Raw genomic sequence first — 22,480 nt, 5'->3', positions numbered from 1 at the left:
CTTAGCCCTGACAGACGAGTGAGGCTTTTATATGAGCACACCCAGATATACGTTAGATTGGCATTTAGGATTATATGCCGGTGCTTCTTTGTATGTCCTAACGATAATAAATAAAGTTACAGCAGATCATATTAGTTAGCTTATTTAATCAGTTGTTAAAGGCTTGTCTTTTTTCCTTCTTTCAAGCCTGAAGCTCCGTGTCGAGGCTGTCCGCAGTTTGGCTCTCATCAGTGAAGCTGCGCGCTGCCGCTTACTGGCACAGTTGCCATTTATTTTTACCTTACATCCGTGTGGCTCAATCTGTGGGGCGAGATATCTCCAAGGGGGTCGCGAAGAAAAAAATGGAAATCGAAGAAAAAACTTTGTATTAAAACAAACTCGTTTATTATAACTGTTTATGGCAGTAAAATAACACCGAGTATGTGGAGTATTGGCTCTGTGGTATTCGTGTAAATGACCGCATATCGTGAAGTGTCGTTCGCTTGTAAGAGCTGCTTCATTGTAGTGAACGAGAAGAGCCGGCAGAGTCTTCTGCCACAGAGAATCCATGCAGGCAGGGGCGGGACTTTATTTTGATGGGCACACCAGGCGGTCAATCACAAGCAAAGGCATACTAGGGTCATACCATTATGTGAAAGAAGGAAGGGGGCAGACGCTCCGAGGACAGTGAGTTTAGTGGTACAGTCCAGGTACACAGAACCACAGAAAGACGGAGATTCGAATTGAAATGCAAGCGCGTCGGGAAAAGTGAAGAAATGAGCGAAAAGCGAAAAAGAAGCAGCATCTGACTGCATTTCAATGATATTGGAGACTGCACAGCTGAGTGCAGAATTTGTAAAATGAGAATATCCGTCAGAGCAGAGCAGGGTCAACAACAACCAAGCACAGACATCTAAGAAGCGCTCAGCCGTCCGTCCAGCTCGCCCTCTCTACTCAGGCTGACATCCACTGACCCAGGAAAAGTGTCCTTGTCGCTACCCGATTTGCGCACGCATGCGCAGAGCTTTACTATTACGACCCTGCACGATCTGCATTTTTTTTTTACTTTGCGACATGAGTCCCCATCCGGTTTGTCTCGCGCACGCGCTCTCTGCTTAATTAAAATTTATTTCACGACGCTGCCCGATTTGTTCTGCGCATGTCTAATGTTTTACGATACACGTCATTCGTCAGGTTTGACTTGTACTATCCATCCATCCATTTTCCAACCCGCTGAATCCGAACACAGGGTCACGGGGGTCTGCTGGAGCCAATCCCAGCCAACAAAGGGCACAAGGCAGGGTGCCAACCCACCGCAGGACACACACAAACACACACCAAGCACACACTAGGGCCAATTTAGAATCGCCAATGTCTTTGGACTGTGGAAGGAAACCGGAGCGCCCGGAGGAAACCCACGCAGACACGGGGAGAACATGCAAACTCCACGCAGGGAGGACCCGGGAATCGAACCCAGGTCCCCAGATCTCCCAGCTGCGAGGCAGCAGCGCTACCCACTGCGCCACCGTGCCGCCCGTAAGTGGACTTGTTACTGGAAAAGATAGAAACTTCTGAATTTTATAACGTCTTGGAAGATGTGTCGCCTGAAAAATTTAACTCCAGCTGAATGAAGAGGGAGCGAAATGAAATGTGACGTGTGTCTGTGAACTTTATAATGGACATGTACGGCTTTTTGTAAATAAATCATTTTTAGTTGCAATATTTTGTAATCTCGTGGTTTAATCGTAAAAATCACAGCATTTTCCGTGTTTGTGTTAATGGATTAATGTATGTCATTTATTTCGTAACACCCTATTAGCATTTGGTGGTTTGTTTCTTTTAACATTTGTCCACATTTTTTTATCTTAAAGAATGAACGGCGTGCTAATTTTAAAGCAAAACAATGTAATCGAGGTGTCGAATTAGGAGAGCACGACTGACACTCGACTGGTGTAAAGTGTGCCCTCCAAAGCCATCGGTATTTTTTATTATGTTGATATCAGATTACATCAATACTGTACAAGGGTATATCGACGAAGACTAAATTACTTAGGAGAATAGCAATAACTAACTTATTACAAGAAAGACGGATGTAGATAATAGCATTACAAATTGTTAATGAAGCAGCTCAGAATCTTACACGTTTTAATTGCTTTAGTGTGTTTTCCGTTGTTAAAGCTATTTCTAGCATATTAATGTCCATACAGAAAGATGTAATAGAGGGTCTAACATTCTGAACTTTACACTTATGAGTAGGACATTTGTGAAGCAAGGAAACCACAGTTACTGCATTTTCTAACATTTAGTCTTCAAAATTGTTAAGAATTAAAGAGTGAGATATTGTTTGTTTTGTCATTCAAGACACTAACAGAAATATATCTTTATGAAACCTTTTGGAATAAAAGCAGAAGTAAGAAATGTGAGAAGTGATTTGTCTTCATTTTTACAAAAACTACATTTTGGGGATAAATTAATGTCATACTTATGAATTAATCTGTTAGTTGGCTATTATTTATTCATAATTTTGAAATGGATTTCTTTAACCTTGTTTGGTAGAAAAAACTTTTATGGCACAAAACAGGCAATTTTAAACTTTATGTCCAAAGCCATCAGAGTATTGTGATGTGGCACAGTGGCAGGCTGGGCACCTGCTGTTGTCACGTGTCATTAGCTTATCATTTAAGCTGTTGGTTTAGGAGGAGTACACACACATACATTTAACTGAATATAATGGAGAAGGCTTGCTCCTTAGAAATAACATTTCTTATTACTGCAGTTAGAAAAACAATGCCCCTTTATTATATATTTTTTTCTTGACCCTACAGGATGCCCAGTGGTAACCAGCGTACCATGTGGCTCAACAGATGCCAGTGTACCCGAATACTGAGACACAATTGGATGCTCTTTTCTTCTGCTTTTAAGATTCCCAGTTTGGGATGATATGCAGTTCATGTTAGATTTGATATTTCTACAGGTAAGACTACTGCATAATTCCTGCAAAGCCTCCCCATATTTATTATTTGATCTGTAATATTTTTCTGCCTTGAATACTGACCTCTATGTCTGCTCACTCTGTCCAGTAACTAACACGGCTTTTTAATTTTAGACAGGAAAGCCTCAGAGTGTGAATCCTCGCAAGCACAGAGACTGAGGCACATCAGTACCAGCAGTCACAAAACGGTGATGTTGTTCCGTTTTGTAAAATAACATTTATTTTCTTAAGTTACTGGGCTTTGTTGTTGGATTTTGAAAGAACCAAGAATTAATTTTAACCTAAAGTAAAACTAAGGCAAGAGAGAAAAACAAAGATGTTTTCATGTAAGTAATGACACCTGAGCACAGCACATTAGAAGTTCAGATATACAGAGATTGTAACACAATGTCTACTGTATGCGTAATGTAGAAGAAAAAAAATTATGCTACATATAAGGACAATTAAGTTGGGGTTCTTTCAAAATCCAACAAAAAACAACAGTAAAAATAATATTGTTAGTTAGACTTTTCTCTAAGCAGAACTTTATCTATTGTGATGGTTTACTTTGGTAATAATTGATCTACAGGTGTATCAAGAAAGGAGGCAGAAGAAGAAGTAAGGGTACACTTTATTAATGTTTCAACTCCGTGAGTGAACATCACGTATCTACTGTTTATGTTTTTAACAGTTACAGTGAAGTAGAAGAGTCCGGTCGTGTTATGGGGTAGCAATTGAAGAAGAAGGATGGAGAGATGTGTGCCATGTTGAAGTATCGGCTGGTCCTCCTGCCCGCTCTTCTAGAATCCTCCATCTAAACCTCTGCTCTGATCTGCTGTGCCTTTGCCAAGTGATCACGAGGTATTGGCCTGTTTTGTTTTTCTTTTCTTCTGAAAACTGACTCGGTCTCATTCCACTGGCCGCCTGTCTCACACAGAATTGATTTCAAGGTTCTATTAAATAATTAGAAGGCTTTGAGTATTTTAGACCCTGCCTGTATTTTGGAGTGTCCGCTTCCAACATTTCTTTTCTCAAAACGTTGCTTTGCTTTTTATTCCAAGATCAACCATAAAAACCAGCAGCTTTCTGTACTCGTGCAACAAAAGCTGGAATGCTTTGCCAATAGAGAAGTGCCAGGCTGCAAATGTCAAGCATTTAGAAAAACTTCAACAAAGCCCACTTTTCAAATTTGGCTTTTTCTTAATTACTTGCATTGGTTGTAATTGATTAGAAATGGTACTGTGTTCACTTTGTAAGCTCTGCACTGGGCACTAACTTATACTGTTTTTCTCTGTAGTCTTTTTCCAGTTTATTGCAATGGTCACCGCCCCGCGTCTCCACCATCTGTTACATCAACTCCAACTGCCTGTGATGCTGGAGAGAAGAAAAGTTCACAAGATGTCCTAAAATGGAATTGTGATTGGACTGAGACGGCCAAAATTATGTGTGCTGGGATGTGCAGAGAGGGCTCTGTGTGGGCTTTGGCTTGGGACCCCCAGAGGTTTATTATCTCCAGTATCCTTGAAGGCTGCAAGTTTGTCTTTGTCCCTGGCCATTTGACCAGGTGTTTCCTGAAGAGAGGTAATAGCTCTCTGGAAATGTGTTCTTTTTCAATTGCGGCGTTTTAATAACCTAAATTTAAATTAAAATATTAAATTCAATTATTACCCTCCCCCAGCATGCAATGGCGGTTACAAGCTTGCACGAAAAGTAGGATAATTCTAGCTCTTTATTGACGGCATTACAAACGGGAAGCTTATGACAGACATATCAAGTATGTGGGAGGCTCGACCTACGCAGCCTGCCATCTTTCGTTGCCACGCTGAAAGGATTTTAGCCGGACAGCAGAAATAATCTTCTGCCCGGCCTCGGACGGAAGACATACTCGTCCGCCTGGAAGCTTCAAAGTGTTGGCCGTAGGTGTCCATTCTTATATACTCGTTGCTCCTTGTGCAGGCTCTTGGCTCCAATCCAAACAAAGACAGGAAGGAATAAAAATACAGGAATAGCACAATGCCTATATACAGTTCTCATTCTCCCAACAAGGAAAGAAAATAGTCTACTGACAGAAGACAGAAATATACTAGTCCGTCTTTAGGCTGACTATTCAATTCTCCAGTTGTCTGTGGCTCTCTAGTCCTGTGCTTGGCTCGGCAATTCTAAATACTGAAGCTGTGCCCCTGTGTACCATACTTGGTCTGCCTGTATGAATGAGTCCATAACAGTGGGCACAGAGAACAGTGACATTAAAATTAATAATACATAGTATAACACCAGGCAGTGTATTTATTACAAAGGACAAGGACCCCTCCATTTGCTTCTTATTTACTTTTATAATATCTTCAGTTTTCTTTGTAACTGTATATCTTTGTGGAGCAATTTTAGCAACACTTGTAAGCAAAGGTGATATAAAAATATTATCAGTGAACAAATATTAAAGGACAGATAAGGAAAAATGTCAGTTTAAGTAGAACACATTTTTTATGGAATATTGCTGGATAAACAACTCTTTGACCCTGAGTAGCATCTTGTTCATAAAGCTAAAATAGCATTTTTTCCTTTTTTGACAAATTTAATGATTCACTTTTATTGTGTTCAAAACCTTGACTAACATTTTTTTTAAAATACCAAGGTAAAAATCTGTAAATATTTATGTATTCTCCTTCCCTAATAGTTTTTAATACCTCCCCTAGTTGGCTATTTTCATTGTAGTTGTGTTGTAGTTAAATGCATTTACCCTTTATACATCTTTATGATTACTGAATTTTCAACTCATAATATATATACAGTATATATACATATAAATATGGATGTGTGTATAATTTTTTTTTTTGAGAAACATTGTTCACAGATCTTTCAGTTTTATTTTTAAACATACCATTTATTTCTTCAATAAAAAACGTATGAATAAGTATTGTATTTCTTTTTTTTTAGTTATAAAAATGAACTGGCTCTGTATCAATATGGGTGAATAAAACCATTGACATGAGACGAGTCTGCACACAAACAGCGGTGTGTTATGTTGATTAGATAGATAGATAGATAGATAGATAGATAGATAGATAGATACTTTATTAATCCCAATGGGAAATTCACAAACTTAAAACTTGTAAGAAAGAATATCACTGCCCTCTGTCCACATGGTGTTCATCATAAACTGAATTATTTCATGCTGTTAAAATTCTGCTCAGTGGAGAATTTTATTTTACAGCTGTCAAATTCAGTTTTATTATATTAATAGGTAAGTTGGTTTCTCAGCGGGTTTTACAGAGACACCTTGAAATAACATTAAAAACATATCACTAAGAACAAATGTATTACAAGTATGAAGTATAGTAGCAAGCACTTACTGTAAAAAAAAAAAAAAAAAGATCAAATGGATTGATTCAAGTGATAACAGCTCACTTCCTTAATTTAAGTCTGTGGATATAAAGTTAAACTTCTCTGTAAGACTAATAGCCATTGGAATAAATGAGGATTTGAACCAGTGACTTTATACTCCTGATTTCTTCAGCATATGACCTGATTACACAACTGACAACGAATTAAAGAATTTTAACAAGTGGACAGTCACAGTTAACACTAAGGGGGGCAGTCAGCACAATGCAATGCAACACAGTGTTAATTCTTTTCTTTTTTTGAAAAAGGACCATATATTTCTATAAAACTGGTTGGATACATTAGGTTTTGTAAACCCGATGCCTTAAGACAAATGGCAATTGTATTAATAATATTTGATGTCTAAAGATATTTTTAAACAAACACAATTTGTTCATAAGAGGGAAATTGCAACAATAGATCAAAACGGAAAGGAAACTTTATATGATTTATTACGTGAGTGGGAAAATAGAAACACTACATACTTTATATAACATATATATATAGTACCTGCCAAATAATACAAAGAGTACACAGCAGGTGTTTCAGTTGTGCACACCTAAGCTTCCTCTTACGGCGATCGAACATTGGACATCAACGTTACGACGCAAAGGCTGCTTCGTTTATTTTGCAGAATGAATATTTTCATTATGGTCAACTAATGTGGAACTAAAATGAATATACCGTAATGTCAAGTTGTACTGCAAAGTGGATTTTTTTTGTTTTTAACGTTTTTTTCATTTAGCGCATGCGGTGTGTGTCACTACTTTGTTCCCGTTGCCAGCCCGATCTGCGTGCACGTGTGTATTGAAAGGCTACGTCATCACACACTTTACAGTGCTGCCCAATCTGTTTAACGCATGCGTGAACACTTTACGACATGTTAGGCTTTCAATACGCCTGCGCGCGCAAATCGGGTAGGCACTGTCGCTACCCGATCTGCGTGCCTACCAGATTTGCGCGCGCAGGCGTATTGAAAGCCTAGCATGCCGTAAAGTGTTCACGCATGCGTTAAACAGATTGGGCAGCACCGTAAAGTGAGCGATGACGTTTTCGTTCAATACGTATGCAATAACACACTCGGCATGCGCTTAATAATAAAAAAAATATATACTAAACATTTAGCTTTACGGCACGGATCGCTCTGAACTGCGCATGTCGATACACAACGGGCAGTACAGTATTTTCGTTTAAATGCCGTAGTAGTTGACCATAATGATAATATTATTAAATATTCATTGTACGTTCTGTTTTCAGGGCTGAATTAAGCTTGTCGTACTCCTCGTTATTAACGTTAATTGTTTATCACTGAGATCGCTTCGTTTAGTTTACATAGCATTTCTTTTTTCAGTTCCCATTGTACAAAGAAGTATTTAACCATTGCATATGTTATTATAGTCTACATATAAAAAATAAATGACAGTTTTAAAAATAGATGTATTCAAGTACTTTATTGTCATTGAGTAACGCAACGAAATTACTCGTGTCAACTAAACGTTGCATTTAAATTCCAATGTGAAATAGTTCAGATATATAACAATAAATAAATAAAGTATGAACTAAAAACTGAGTAATCATACAAAATATGTTCAAAATATTGGCAAGATGCCATATAAAATGTTAAAAGTAACCAGGATGGTTTATTATTGCATAAATGCACAGCAGTATAGATTACCTACACTACATTAATTGTACATGATCAATGAAAACGATTTCAGATTGAGGAGATATACGAGTTCAATAAGTTTATTGCAGTTGGAAAAAAGGTTTTTTTTGTCTATTTGTAGCATACAGATTGATAATAATAATTCTTCTTTGCATTTATATTTCTGAAATGCCTGCCAGATTGGAGAAGCTCAGACAAGTTCTGTCCAAGATGAGTGTTCTCCTTGATGATGTGTTCAGCTCTTCTTACACTGGGAATCTTGTATCGATAATCAAGTGATGGCAGTTCAGTTCCATTGAACGTCTTGTGATGTTTTTATGATCCACTACAGGGCTTTTTTGGCAGGTTTGGTGCCGCTGTTGTACCAGGCTTTCATGCAGTTAGTCAAAATAAGTGTGTATATATGTAAAAATGAACTGTTGATGCACTTTTCATCCCTGGAAAAACTCTTTAAAAATAACTTTACATATTATTATTAATGAAATACACGTCATAGGGCATCATGGTTTACAAAACTTTGTTGCGGTGATACTAGTGGATTGCATAAACAGTCTTTTTAAAGAAAAAGAAATCTTCATTTCATGTCTAACCACATAAAGCACAACCCCAGCACCATCTTCTGTGATACTATTGCTCATCTTGTACTCAAATTTAAATGGCTTTTATTCACCCATATAGTGTCTTAAATGTGAGTTAATAACTAAATAATGAAAAAGGAAACACTTTTCATGCAAATTTTATTGAATGTTATGAGAACAACAAAAGTGAACAACGTGAGAACAATGCACCTAAAAAAAACATTTGTCAAATGTACAAAAAAAAATGTAAAAAATCACCACATAGCTTTAACATATTTTACCCAGAGCAAAGAAAATTTAAAGTTACATTTTTTTGCTATTTTGATCATTAAAATTATTCCACAAATAACTTCTCTAACATATTTTAATACTAATAAAGCCCAAACTGCTAAACTGCTTAACAAATATATATAACTTTATGAAAATGAAAAAATATATATACAATTAAAAAGTACACAAGAGGAAAATTGAAAGGTCCTTCTCCTTAAATATATCTGCTGGTCAGATGGCCCTGTTGAAGAACACATAAAGGTCCAGTTGGTCAGGATGATTGACAAAACAACGTCTCAGGTCACAAGGTCACAGCCCCCCCAGGCCCCTGTGCACATTCTCACCAAGCATACTGTTGTGGTGTTAATCCAATTGCAGCTCCACTTCAAGAGGGTCTTCAGAAATCTTCTATCTTCAGCACCACAGTCAGTTGCACGAGACTTGACCAGGGTGCATGGCAAAGGGCATCACTGGACAAAAAAAAGAAAACGGCAAAAAACACAATTGTTATTATCTGGTGTAAATCTTTCAGTGTATGCAGTTCCATTCATAAAGCAGAAGTAAATCGTAAACTGATAGAAATGGGAATTAAGCAGAGGTGAAGTTTAAAAATGGAGTTTTAAAAGTATTTTGAAAGGTTTTTCATTTATAGCCGGCATTCTATATTTTTGGTGTACATGTGCAAGCTGCTTCACCAGTTCTTTCATAAGCAAATTAGTGGTTGTGGATTAAAGATTACACTGAGGAGTGATGGGGGAGAGACAGTACCAAATACTGGAAGGGACTAAATTGTTCAGAGCTTTTTATGTAATGAATAGTATAGTACTTTAAAATCAATTGTGAAGGAGACAGCCATCCAGTTTATTAAAGCTAAGGTCAAGCAAATGCGCTTGGAATATGGAGAAAAACAAAATGTAAACAAAACAAGATACATTACCCCAGAATACTTGGCAGTGACGCAGTAGATTCAGACCCAAGACTCAAATGAAGGATTCTGGAAGCACTGGGCAGTAGCATCATCTTCTATTCCAACAGATATCACAGCATTCCCTCCTTCTTTAATTGCTGCCCTATCTTTCAGTTAAATTCTTCCACTTCACTAAGGCAAGTAAAATATAAAAATAATAAACAAGAAATATTTAAACGCTTACTTCAAACATTCATAGACTTGACTTTTACCTGATACTGTATTCTGGGCCACCAAGAAATAAGTCTTCTGCCTCCTGTCCTGATACACCCTGTAGAGCAGCCAGGGCATGGATGATGGACTATCCAAAATTAAGAAAGAACAGAATACAAAAGTTGCTTGCATGTAACTGAAATCTGACCACATCACATTATAAGTGAAGGCATACACTAATTACCCAGTAACAAAGCATAATACCCCTAAGAATGTGTGCTTTATTTTGCAAATGAAACAGCCTGGTTTTGTTTCTATTGAAACTCATACAATGAGAAAAACACAACAGTTACTGGGATTGCGAGGATTCACACACAGACTAAGATATTGTGCTCTAATGTTGGGAGTTGCATAAGAAAAAACACATTTTAACATTCGTTAGTGGATACCAATTTACTTCTCTCTTTAAAAGAATTGCAAAATTTAGACACCTGATCTGAGATACATCTAGGCAGTTCAGATTTTCATATTCCCAAAAAGAGAAAACCCACTAATCCATTAATCAAGTATAAATCAGTAAATAACAGGAAAGTCCACCTGAGCAGTTTTTTTAATAACACAATTTATTAAAAGTTTTGCATATTTCAAAATATTCATGCGCGTTCATTGAAATCAACAGCCTATTTAAAATGGTAAATTTTGCAATATTCCAATTATTAAACAAAACGTCAGATAATCCTAAATATATCTAGATTATATTACAGTATATACTGTATTCTCAAAAATTGAAAAGCATTCAATAAACATTACATACAGTACCTTTAATCATAAAATTCACGGACACACGTCGTATTTCACTTCGCTCTCTGACCGTTAAATTGTTGCTAAATTCTTCCCGTAAAAGATATTCTTTCAAGTCGTTGTAAAATTGAAAAGTCTTCATTTTTTCAAGAAGTGAAAAATATTCTTCTGCCAGGAAAAAAATTCAATATGCTCCTATTCTTTACAGCGTTCTTCTTTGTCCTTCTCACTCGAATGGCGGAAGTTCTATTTGTTAATGCAGACCGACAAATTAAAATCCCGTGGTAACCTTATTTCTCGTGTGTCGTAAAACATTCAACATGTGCAGAACAAATCGGACAGCGTCGTGAAATGAATTTTAATTAAGCAGAGAGCGCGTGCGCGAGACAAATCGGATGGGGACTCATGTCGCAAAGTAAAAAAAACGCAGATCGTGCAAGGTCGTAAAGTTAAGCTCTGCGCATGCGCGCGCAAATCTGGTAGACACCGCAGATCGGGTAGCGACAGCGTGGTTTGTATTGCGGCGCAGATATCAATGACGTCATGACGCTAGCGTGCCTCAAAATCACGTGACTAAGACATTCCAAACAAACCTCAGAACAGCTCTTCGAAACCAGGCCTAGTCAGTATCGAGCAGCCCATCACTAGTTTGCTCTTGTGAGACCCTCGCAGTCCGAATTCTTCACGGCCATACGATCAAGCAAAGGTGCGGAAGGTGAGACAAAATCGAACGTGGGGATCGCGTACGGGTGTGAATGCCAACAGTGAGGAAGATCGCGACATGCTGAGTGGCTTTAAATTTGAGAAGGTGCCTGACGCCGCGTGGTTCGCTTTTAAGTGTTGGGGATTGAGCGCTACGTGGAGGAGGAGGCACCGCAAATCGCACCTTCACGAGTTTACTGTGGATGACAGGGTTCACGCACTTTTTAGCCGGTGCTACGTTTATTTATTTCCCGGTCGGTGTCCAGTGAAATGTAATGCTACATCTGACTTGGAGGCGCGTTAAGTCGAGATTGCTCTCATCACGCTCGTGCACTTTTCCGCGCCGCTTCTCCTTTTGATTTCGCGCATGCTCCAAACTGTTTACCGTCGGGCATGCGCTTGTTCAGCTACTCGCTCCCGCACGGCCCCGTCGTTCATTTCTGATTGTTCTTGAGCTCTGCGTGTTTTTTGTGTTTTTTTCCTTTTTCCTCCAAAGCCGTCATCGGCAAACTTTGTTAAAGTGGCCGAGCGATGTAACTTTACAGGACGCTTTCAGGTTTCATTGCCAGCAGTTTTTCTCCTACTCAGTCCTATTATAAATAATTGAAATGATTTTTTTGTATTTTCTTATCGGGAAAGATGCTCGTGCGGTTTCACTGTAACAGGGAGAATTTAATTTGTTAAATGGGAAATAAGCTAGTGCTGCTGGAGGAATACAGTAAAATCTACAGCTGGCACGGCATTTCAAGTACATTTTTGTGATATTTGAAACGGTATTGTTTAATATCTTTTATCCTTTACAACTACTTTCATTATTTCTGTACACTACACTTATGTACAGATACTTTAGCTTACTAGAGATGGCCGTGTTAAAAGAAGAACAGGACTCAAGCTAATCGGGCTGTTTGTGTCGGACCACATGAAGCCATCAAAATTAAAAATGTGAAAGCTGCAGAGCCGCGACTCGACTATTATGAGCTGGAGCTTAACTGTCTGCCCTCATTGTTTAAAGTGGCAGTGCCGCCTCAGAGTCCTTGGTGAGCAGATTCTGATGACCATGTTGGTGAATCCCTGTTGTGCCCACTCCTATCTTGCCCCTCAGACCCTCATGCCACTAGGTGGTCTTTAGGTGCGATTCCTGCTGAAGTCTCTTTTTAAAAGGCATATCCATCTTGTGCTTTTCCACCTCCTCAGATGCTCCATTTCTTTTCCAGCTGCTTATCTCTTCCTACTTTGCTGACTCAGCTAATATCTCCGTGATTTCCACACACAAGTCCCATAGTTGCAGTTCATTAGTTTCTGGTTCAATTTGCAGATTATCCACACTTGATGTGTCAGCAGACCTTTCTGTGTCAGCAATGCTGTCAGGATCAGTAAACTCTAAATTATACCAATCTCTGCTTTGCCAGCCCAATCAAATACTTTATCTGTATGCCACCATCTCTGTCCACATATCTCACAGTTTGCCCCTTTTTTAGACAAACACAATGACTCCGTCTTAAATTGTGAGTTTGCTCAACTTCAACATTGACATCTTCTGCTGGGACTGAAGAGTTTAGAGTCTCCTTCTCATCTCCAGTGTCTTCATTATCTGATGTAGTGTTAGATAAATCTCTCTCTTCATCTCTCTCACTGCTGGTGGTATGTCGATTGTCACCTTTACCGTTGACTTTACGTAGTCTACAATGGTGGGCCCTTCCAAGAGCACCTCCACGTCTGACACATTTCACATCTCCATCCTGTCCAATGACATCTGCAGGTCCCTTCCATTCTGCACAGTCCACTCTTTTGTCGTCCACTTTGTCTCAGATTTATCATTTTCAGAATTAACCTGTCTCTGGAGTGCTCTCCATATTCGGTCTGAACACCCGGCTTCAGTAAATGCTCTTCTTGGAGTGTACAGCGCTGGAATATGTGCTCCACTGACACACTCCTAGTGGTGCCTTCTAGGCCGGGTGGTCTGTGCATGAGAACACAAGGAAGATTTGGATTACAGCCAAACACCATCTGATATGAGCTGTACCCATAAATATTGTGCCTGGTATTCTTTACCATTAGTACCCCGTGTCACTAATCTGGCACTAACCAGTCACATCCAGTATTCTTTATCACTTTCTGTATAATTTCTGTGAGTGTCTGATTGTGTCTCTCAGGTAGTCCATTAGCCCAGGGTCTGTATGCAGTGGTGGTCTTTGTTTCAATGTTAAAATTCTCTGCCATCTCTCTAATTCTCCAGCATTATCACCAAGTAGTTTCTGAGGAGCTCCATGTACTCTTATCTGAGAACGAATGAATGAATTGTCTCACAATTTCTGATGGTCTCTTTGTCTTTACAACACTTCCTGCACTGAAAAGTGTGAACGTGTCAATGATGTGAAGACCCCGTACTCCTGTTTGACGTTCATGTCAGTCTATAGCCAACAAAGCCCTAAATATGACAGCTTTAACAGACCTGCCATTGCTGTGTCCAAACATGATGGTGCCGTGAAGATAAAGTGTTGTCATATCTACATGGTGGAACTGAAATGTATGCAAATCCCCTTTAATGAAGGTCTGCAGTGCACTTTGATCACATCTGAATTGTTTGACTTGTAATTTTAAACTCTAAGGCAGAGGAGAAAATGAAGAAAAATGTGTCTTTGACCCAAACCTCATGGAGGGCACTGTAACCCTGAAGTGAGCTCATTATTTTTACTGACTTTATGAAGTTAATTCTACACTTTTATTTTCACAGGGCTTTCCCATTTCACTTGGCCATACACTGAGGTGTCTAATGGCCTTCAGCTCAGGGCTGTCTATGTGAGAAGTGAATCTGAGAAGAGAAGGGCAGACACTTAAAAAGAGAGAAGAGTTTCCCACAGAGCATGGCCTCTGCCAAAGAAGATGGCGTAGATGAAAGAACGGTGGACATTAAAGAAGAGGACTGTGAGTGGCTCACACCAGAGGATGTGCGTGTGAAGCTGGAGGATCACGAAGAAAGAATTTCAGATTTTAAAGAGGAGGAGGAGTGCAAGGGGGTGACTGCTGCCATTAAAGCTGAGGATTTGAATGATTTCTCCGTTGGTCTTGAACTTCAAAAGCATGAAACTGAGGATATTTTCAAACAAGATGCCTGTGAAGAATCTCCATCCAGTTTACAGCCCTGGTCCACTAATACGGGACAACTGGCTACACAGGAGAATTCTGCAGAGCTGAAATCAGAGTTATCAGAGTCTGAAGAGAAAATCACCGAGAGAAATGCGAGAGAAGAGTCACCTGGGAGTGTTGGAATAAGTGAGTAATGTGATTAAATATAAAAGAAAGAGAGCGTTTATAAATTCTAACAGTGGGTTGCTTTAATGTTTTTAGAAGATTAAAATGAGAGTGGAAAATACGGTTAACTGAACTTGGATAAAGACCACCTGCTCAGGTGCATGATAACAAACAATACAGTGGTGTGAAAAACTATTTGCCCCCTTCCTGATTTCTTATTCTTTTGCATGTTTGTCACACAAAATGTTTCTGATCATCAAACACATTTAACCATTAGTCAAATATAACACAAGTAAACACAAAATGCAGTTTGTAAATGGTGGTTTTTATTATTTAGGGAGAAAAAAAAATCCAAACCTACATGGCCCTGTGTGATAAAGTAATTGCCCCCTGAACCTAATAACTGGTTGGGCCACCCTTAGCAGCAATAACTGCAATCAAGCGTTTGCGATAACTTGCAATGAGTCTATTACAGCGCTCTGGAGGAATTTTGGCCCACTCATCTTTGCAAAATTGTTGTAATTCAGCTTTATTTGAGGGTTTTCTAGCATGAACCACCTTTTTAAGGTCATGCCATAGCATCTCAATTGGATTCAGGTCAGGACTTTGACTAGGCCACTCCAAAGTCTTCATTTTGTTTTTCTTCAGCCATTCAGAGGTGATTTGCTGGTGTGTTTTGGGTCATTGTCCTGTTGCAGCACCCAAGATCGCTTCAGCTTGAGTTGACGAACAGATGGCCGGACATTCTCCTTCAGGATTTTTTGGTAGACAGTAGAATTCATGGTTCCATCTATCACAGCAAGCCTTCCAGGTCCTGAAGCAGCAAAACAACCCCAGACTATCACACTACCACCACCATATTTTACTGTTGGTATGATGTTCTTTTTCTGAAATGCTGTGTTCCTTTTATGCCAGATGTAACGGGACATTTGCCTTCCAAAAAGTTCAACTTTTGTCTCATCAGTCCACAAGGTATTTTCCCAAAAGTCTTGGCAATCATTGAGATGTTTCTTAGCAAAATTGAGACGAGCCCTAATGTTCTTTTTGCTTAACAGTGGTTTGCGTCTTGGAAATCTGCCATGCAGGCTGTTTTTGCCCAGTCTCTTTCTTATGGTGGAGTCGTGAACACTGACCTTAATTGAGGCAAGCGAGGCCTGCAGTTCTTTAGACGTTGTCCTGGGGTCTTTTGTGACCTCTCGGATGAGTCGTCTCTGCGCTCTTGGGGTAATTTTGGTCGGCCGGCCACTCCTGGGAAGGTTCACCACTGTTCCATGTTTTTGCCATTTGTGGATAATGGCTCTCACTGTGGTTCGCTGGAGTCCCAAAGCTTTAGAAATGGCTTTATAACCTTTACCAGACTGATAGATCTCAATTACTTCTGTTCTCATTTGTTCCTGAATTTCTTTGGATCTTGGCATGATGTCTAGCTTTTGAGGTGCTTTTGGTCTACTTCTCTGTGTCAGGCAGCTCCTATTTAAGTGATTTCTTGATTGAAACAGGTGTGGCAGTAATCAGGCCTGGGGGTGGCTACGGAAATTGAACTCAGGTGTGATACACCACAGTTAGGTTATTTTTTAACAAGGGGGCAATTACTTTTTCACACAGGGCCATGTAGGTTTGGATTTTTTTTCTCCCTAAATAATAAAAACCATCATTTAAAAACTGCATTTTGTGTTTACTTGTGTTATATTTGACTAATGGTTAAATGTGTTTGATGATCAGAAACATTTTGTGTGACAAACATGCAAAAGAATAAGAAATCTGGAAGGGGGCAAATAGTTTTTCACACCACTGTAGTTTACCTAATAAATTATAAATTAGAAAAACTTTGGTGAATAAGGAAAAATATAAAGTGTGCAGCACATGACTTGAGCAGCATGAAGCTTTGACTGAAGCTGTGACGTATGTTAGGCCAACAGCACATTACGTTCAATGAGAATATCAAAAGTCATATTTTGTTAGACATGTATATTTCTTAAGTTGTGTGGCAGTTAAAGTAGAAATGTCCACAAAAAGAAATAAATACCTGCAAGTAAGAATCAAATCCTCACTCCTGTACACTAAATAAGAGTGAATTTGCTCAAGCCAGTGCCCACCTAATATGTGCCTCATCTTTCTAATGGTAATCTCGTGCACTTTGACGTTAACAGTGACAAGAGCTACCTGTAGGAGCCATGATGACATTCAGAGGGTCTCGGTCTTCTTTCAGCATCTTGTGTTCTGCTGTCAGCCTGAACTTGCTGGGGCAGCATGGCCTGGACAAGTTGGCAGTGGTGTGAAATCTTCACTTGGAGATGATCTTGGGCCCTTCAGTCTCCCACAGTCACATCGGGTCAATTTGGAGTCACCGCTCCACTTCACCTGTATGTTTTTGGTGATGAGGGGAAGAACCAGAATAACCAGAAACACCATTCAGAGCCACTGTGTAGAACAAGTGTGGGCAGGATTTGACCCCAGGACCCCTATACAATAAAGCAAACACTGTGCACCCCCTAACACAAGCAGATATATTTGTATGTTTATTTTTAGGCCAGGTTAGGTTCTAGAGGATGTAAATATCATCCAATACATTACAATTAAGAAGAGAAAACTCAAACTCGGACACATTATTGGGAATGAAGGCTCTGATGGGAGTTTTTAGAGCTGATATTAATCACCCATTCCATTCCATTAGGATCTGCTAATATCAATAATAATAATATTGTTTTTCTTTTTTTTTTCCATAATGTATTTTTAGCCATGCATAAACTTCACATTCCATAATAAAGTGCTACAGCATACACAAAGAACATTTACCCATAATGCACACATAATGGAACAAAAACAAGTTGAGCAAAACAAAAGGCATGTCTTAATCATATTCCACATTTCTAATCAAATAAAATGTTCAATTAGATATTTGTAGGTTTCTACTCCGACAAGAAAACAAGACAGTCCTAGTGAAAGCTTCAGGTTCTTATCTAAGAATATAAGCATCTCTGCATGTTCTGAGGACAGTCTGGTCCTCCTGTCATCCACGACGTGTGCTGCCGTACTGAACAGACCCTCGCTGTCCCCACTCATATAAGGAAGTGACAGGTAGGATGAAGACTTTTATTGGTCCTCCAGAAAGCCATTGGCCCAGCATCTCTTGTGGTATGAGGTTCACAGAGATAAAGATTCACCTCTGATGCTGCTGACTCAAATATCATTTTTATCTTTATTGACAATTTCTTCATGCATTCTGCAGTTCTGTTGGCGGAGAGTTTCTTGGGATCTCTCAGCTGTCGTCTGTCACTCCGAGGGCGTCTGTGTGGTCGAGACACTGGCACTAAGCAGTTTGTGTGTTTGAGATTTGCAATCATCTGTGAAATACGTGTCCTTGTACCATTGTTTAATGTTGGGAAAAAATCATTATGATAATATCTGTTACAGAATTCATAATTGTATAGTGACTATTCACACTCAATGCTTATTATGCGTAATTATTATTATTTTATTTAGGTCTAAAAACTGGGCTTGTACCATTCTACCCAACAATCCAATAAGAGGGCTGATTCAGTAAAACTCTGCATCCCTTTCCTCCCATCTACCTACACATTCACTGAAAGGCTAATAAAAGGGATAGCTAATGCCCGTTTAATTAATTATACAAATAAATCAGTCAACAAACACTCACTGACAGATGTAATCGTAGATCTAAATGATCTAGAAGGTGACATCTTCCAGGACTGAAAGTGGCTGGTTGTCCAGGCTTACAAATTCCACTGTTTTTGCTGTCACAGTAAGTCTTTGGCGTTCTTGCTGTCCGTGTTATAAGGTTGAGTTTTCTAAGTGCTGCCGTTATTGGAGGCCGAGTGAGAGTTGGCGACTGTGCTAGACTAAGCTTGCTGGTCACCTCAGCCTTTGAACAGCTCGCTCTTCACACCAATCCCTTTTGTGTTGTCTTCTCACATGCTGAATAAGGTAAGGAATAAGCAGAGAATCCTCCATCACTGACTTCTTTTTGCACATATATTACAAACCGCAAATTTGTTATCTCTTGTAGGAAGGAAATAAAACTGTTAGACCAGCGAGGACGTGTTTCTGTATTTTGGTAATGTTGGAACTTTGTCTTGCATGCTTTTTATCATTCAAGATCAGATGTTAAGATCAGCTAATTTGCTCATTATTGGTCAAGTCATTTGCAGTGAAAATTGGCTGATTTTGATTTGTGATCGATCGATCAGATCAGGCCTGTCTTTCACATATGAGAGGAAGATAGAGAAATTGAACAGATAGCACCAGAACATGTAAAGACCACACGCAAAGTGGCCAGACCATAAATGGCACCTCAGTGTGAGGAAGGAAGTCCAACCAGTGTGCCACCACTTTACTTGTACTGTTTTGTTTATTTTAAAAGGCGGGTAGTGGTTAGGAATTTGGACATCAGACCCTGAAGTTGCAGGTTCAAATTCAGCTATTGACAGCATGTGACGTTCCTGAGCTCCATTTGGAAGAACAAGAGAAATGTAACCAATTGTGTCTGAAATGTTGTAAGTCACCTTGGATAAACATGTCAGGAAAAAAATAATAGTTAAAATGTTTGTGTTTTTTCAGATGTACAGAAGAATGGTAGCTTCTCTCCACCTTCATTTCATCAGCCCACTCTTCAGTACAAACGGAATGGTATGAAGAAATTAGCAAAAGGATCAGAGAACCAGACAGCAGCCTTTTTGCAGTGCAGTTCTCTCCCTGCTACTGGAGCAACAGAGACAGAAGCCATCAAAACTAATCAACAACAAGTGGAGAACGAAATCCAAATTCTCACTGGAAAAATATGTTGTTTGGAATGTGGCAAACAATTCACACACAAAAGTGATCTTAATAAACATATGAAGATTCACACAGGAGAAAAACCTCATTGCTGTTCAGAATGTGGTAAGTCGTTCTCAAGGAGAAACAATCTTCAGAGTCATAGAAGAATCCACACAGGAGAAAAACCTCATTGTTGTCCAGAATGTGGTAAGTCATTCTCAAGGAGAAGCTATCTTCAGAAGCACAGAAGAATGCACACAGGAGATAAACCTCATTGTTGTCCAGAATGTGGTAAATCATTCTCACGGAGAAGTGAACTTCAGTGGCACAAAACAATTCACACAGGAGAAAAATCTCATTGCTGTTCAGAATGTGGTAAGTCGTTCTCAAGGAGAAGCAGTCTTCAGAGTCATAGAAGAATCCACACAGGAGAAAAACCTCATTGCTGTCCAGAATGTGGTACGTCGTTCTCATATATAAGCAGTCTCCAGAGGCACATTACAATCCACACAGGAGAAAAACCTCATTGTTGTCCAGAATGTGGTAAGTCCTTCTCAAGTAGAAGCTATCTTCTGAGGCACAGAATAATCCACAGAGGAGATAAACCTCATTGCTGTTCAGAATGTGATAAGTCCTTCTCAAGTAGAAGCAATCTTCTGAGGCACAGAGTAATCCACACAGGAAATAAGCCTCATTGTTGTCCAGAATGTGGTAAATCGTTCTCATGGAGAAGTGAACTTCAGCGGCACAAAACAATTCACACAGGAGAAAAACCTCATTGCTGTTCAGAATGTGGTAAGTCGTTCTTAAGGAGAAGCAATCTTCAGAAGCACAGAAGAATCCACACAGGAGAAAAACCTCATTGTTGTCCAGAATGTGGTAAATCATTCTTATGGAGAAGTGATCTTCAGTTTCATAAAGCAATTCACACAGGAGAAAAACCTCATTGCTGTTCAGAATGTGGTAAGTCCTTCTCAAGGAGAAGCGACCTTCAAAAACACAGAAGAATCCACACAGGAGAAAAACCTCATTGCTGTTCAGAATGTGGTAAGTCGTTCTTAAGAAGAAGCTATCTTCAGAGGCATAGAAGAATCCACACAGGAGAAAAGCCTCTTTGTTGTCCAGAATGTGGTAAGTCCTTCTCGAGGAGAAGCGACCTTCAGAAACACAGAAGAATCCACAAAGGAGAAAAACACCATCACTGTTCAGAATGTGGTAAGTCCTTCTCGAGGAGATGCGACCTTCAGAAACACAGAAGAATCCACACAGGAGAAAAACCTCATTGCTGTTCAGAATGTGGTAAGTCGTTTTCAACGAAGAGCAGTCTTCAGAGTCACAGAATAATCCACACAGGAGAGAAACCTCATTGCTGTTCAGAATGTGGTAAGTCCTTCTCAAGGAGAAGCTATCTTCAGATCCACAGAAGCATCCACACTGGAGAAAAACCTCATTGCTGTTCAGAATGTGATAAGTCCTTCTCAAGGAGAAGCTATCTTCAGATCCACAGCAGAATTCACACAGGACAAAAACGTCATTTCTGTTCAGAATGTGGTAAGTCATTCTCGACGAAGAGCAGGCTTCAGAGTCACAGCATAATCCACACAGGAGAAAAACCTCATTGCTGTTCAGAATGTGGTAAATCGTTCTTAAGTATAAGCAGTCTTCAGAGTCACAGAATAATCCACACAGGAGAAAAACCTCATTGCTGTTCAGAATGTGGTAAATCGTTCTCATGTATGGACAATCTTCAGAGGCACAGAATAATCCACGCCAGAGAAAAACCCCATTATTGTCCAGAATGTGGCGAACAATTTTCTGACAAACGCAGTTTTCAACAGCACATAGAAATTGATACTGGAGAGAAGCCATATTGCTGTTCTCAATGTGGAAAAAACTTTTAAACATTTGCTCATTTCAAGTAAACACACAAACTCCCATTAAAGCAAAAATACAGTATGTATGTTCTGAATGTGGCAAATGTTATACATTCCAGAAAGGTCTTTATCCAAATGCCAAAATCCATACTGAAGAAGTGTCTCATTGCTGTTTTGAATGTGAGAAACAATTCTTATATTTAAGCGTACTTCAGAACTTAACTGAAGTTAAACCTTATTCTTGTCCTGAATGTGATAAGCAGTTCTCACAACAAAGCACCATAAAGAGTCACATCAGACGTCACACCGGAGAGACACCTCACCTTTTCTTGGAATGTGGCAAACAATTCTCACACCTCAATTCTCTGTATAAGCATACAAAAAGTCATACGGGAGAGAAGCCTTACAGTTGTACTGAATGTGGAAGGTTATTCTCATATAACAATTCTCTTCACAATCATAAAATAATTCTTTCTGGTAAGAAACAAAGCTGTTCTGACTGTGGCAAGTTTTTCTCAGACAGCACGACTCCTAAAGATCACATGAGAATTCACGCTGGAGAGAAACCTTATTGCTGTCCAGACTGTGGCAAACGATTCTCACGTCCAAACGCACTTCGGTGCCACAGAAGGATCCACACTGGTAAGAAGCAGTACACCTGTTCTGAATGTAGTAAAGGGTACTCTTCCAGAAAATGGTTTCAGAGACACACACAAAGTCATATTGGAGTAAAGCCTGTCCTAGAAATGACAAATGATCTTTCCATTGGATCCTCAGGCAAAAAAAATGAAGAAAAATCTTCTGAATGAGGTAAAGGTCTCCAGTTGAAAGTAGTTAATAAATACATAAGAATAGTGGAGAAAACACTGAAAGTGGCAAACAGATCCTAGATGTAAGGTAACCTCAGTGCCACATATGAATGCACACTGGAATACAACACATTTCACAAACAGCGAGGATCTTCTTCAACAACTTATATGTGCAAGAAAAAACCTCATTGTTGTCCTAAATGTGGTTAACGCTTTTCAGACAGCAGTGGCCTTCATAGTCATAAATGACTGGTTTACTTGTGGTAAGCCTCTTAGCTGTTCTGAATGTTGAAAGTGGTCCTCC

The 22,480-nt window shown here is 39.3% G+C and overlaps 1 protein-coding gene, 1 long non-coding RNA gene and 1 pseudogene across 3 annotated transcripts in view; 2 read left to right on the top strand and 1 right to left on the bottom strand.

Moving 5' to 3' along the window:
- Positions 1–8,784: 8,784 nt before the first annotated feature.
- LOC127527864 (uncharacterized) lies at positions 8,785–11,194 on the bottom strand. Of its 2 annotated transcripts, XR_007935025.1 has the most exons (4): positions 10,782–11,194; positions 10,022–10,110; positions 9,780–9,941; positions 8,785–9,312 (listed from the first exon to the last, which is right to left on the bottom strand). It is a non-coding gene; the product is annotated as an uncharacterized LOC127527864 (long non-coding RNA). The 2 variants fall into 2 exon arrangements; XR_007935024.1 differs by lacking the exon at positions 8,785–9,312 and having other exon boundaries at positions 9,431–9,941.
- A 161-nt stretch (positions 11,195–11,355) lies between these two features.
- LOC114641490 (zinc finger protein 850-like) overlaps positions 11,356–22,480 on the top strand; it is a 114,694-nt pseudogene continuing 103,569 nt past the window's right edge.
- The window catches only part of LOC114644549 (oocyte zinc finger protein XlCOF6-like), a 536,868-nt gene continuing 525,768 nt past the window's right edge, over positions 11,381–22,480 (top strand). Inside the window, exon 1 of the mRNA XM_051927837.1 lies at positions 11,381–11,469. The gene's annotated coding sequence lies outside the window, so the exon portion shown is untranslated. The remainder of the gene's footprint in view (positions 11,470–22,480) is intronic.

This window comes from Erpetoichthys calabaricus, chromosome 5 (genome assembly GCF_900747795.2).
Source record: "Erpetoichthys calabaricus chromosome 5, fErpCal1.3, whole genome shotgun sequence".
NCBI classification, from domain to species: Eukaryota; Metazoa; Chordata; class Cladistia; order Polypteriformes; family Polypteridae; genus Erpetoichthys; species Erpetoichthys calabaricus.
Note: the sequence above shows the minus strand (reverse complement) of the source record. Positions and strands in the feature narration are given on the sequence as shown.